This window comes from Acyrthosiphon pisum, unplaced genomic scaffold (assembly GCF_005508785.2).
Source record: "Acyrthosiphon pisum isolate AL4f unplaced genomic scaffold, pea_aphid_22Mar2018_4r6ur Scaffold_65;HRSCAF=406, whole genome shotgun sequence".
Taxonomy (NCBI): Eukaryota; Metazoa; Arthropoda; class Insecta; order Hemiptera; family Aphididae; genus Acyrthosiphon; species Acyrthosiphon pisum.
Window position 1 is genome coordinate 7,926 of NW_021776374.1, and position 1,323 is coordinate 9,248.

The 1,323-nt window shown below is 29.3% G+C and overlaps 1 protein-coding gene across 1 annotated transcript in view; it reads right to left on the minus strand.

Annotated features, from left to right (window-relative positions):
- LOC107885055 (putative nuclease HARBI1) overlaps positions 1-1,323 on the minus strand; it is a 10,995-nt gene that overhangs the window by 7,601 nt on the left and 2,071 nt on the right. The gene's annotated exons all lie outside the window — the stretch shown is intronic.

The following is a 1,323-nucleotide window of genomic DNA, read 5'->3' on the forward strand; positions in this document are numbered from 1 at the left end:
TGAGAGTAGGGGTACGCTAAAATTTCTGAAAAATTAGTTGGGGTACTGCGTCCCCCTGCGTCCTCCCCCAAGTCGAGCACTGATTAACTTATAACTATTCTGTTCTTTATATTTATAATATTTCAATTACTAGTGTTATTGAGCAATATACAGTACTTTGTGTCAATTTATTAAATTACAAAACTATAATTTTTTTTTCATTTTAAAATGGAATATTCAAATGAGGAAAAAGTAAATATGTTAGCTTGCTACAATGAAACCGGGAAAAACTCTAGAGCTGCAGCAAGGTTATTATACATTTTATTTATTTATTTACAATTGATTATACAACATTTGAAATAAAAATACGAATAACAGTAGTATTTGTATATGTATATTTTTGATAAAAATAAAAATAGTCATAGATCTAACGTACACATATTGTATTAAATATGTACAGGTTATATAAAAATCGATATCCTAATTGACATTGTCCAGCACATTCACTGTTCTCTTATTTTTCATTACTTTAAACCTATAGCACAGAAATTTAGTAAATGCTCTTTAAATTAAATAGTCTTAGTTGACAATAATATAGTAAATGTATATTATTTTTACTTTCAGACAGATGTGTTCTGCATACATCAAATTGAACAACGATCCAGCGGAATTCACAAACTTAAAATTAATAATTAATAAATTGTAAAATTCATATTAACCAGAAATAATTAATATTAGTAATGAAAAAAAAAAAAATATGATTATAAGTAATAACTAAAACAAGGTAGTAGGTACCAGAAAAAAAACTGGACCACGGTTAAATAGTGATAGAACAGTAAAGGTTCTACCGTGAGAATAATTACTTCAAATTAAGATAATATTAAACAATTCATTATTATGTATGATTATTATAATTAAATATTTATAGGTTCTATGTAGTGTGGAGATTTGGTATAATACATATATTCTATAAATAGAATAATATCATTCAGCGTAGGCACGACAGTTGTGTTGACGACACGACACGAATATACGCGATACGAGTTGTATACGACGAGGTGTGAATCCACCTTAACAGTCTGTTAAGTTACAGTCCTTAAATTATATCATTGTTCTGTGATTATATTGTTGTTCATAGATATATTGGTTAAATTAATTAGTTAGTTTAATTTCAATGTTGTTGTCACGGACTACGATACTATCTTTAGTCCGTGGTTGTTGTTGTACCCATATTATCTATGGTTGAGTGGTACAAGTGTGGTTGCCGGTGGCGTGCAGATGAAGTTGTTGCTGCCGTGATAACAACCGCACTTACCAACATACGTTTGTTGTCTGACTCCGTTG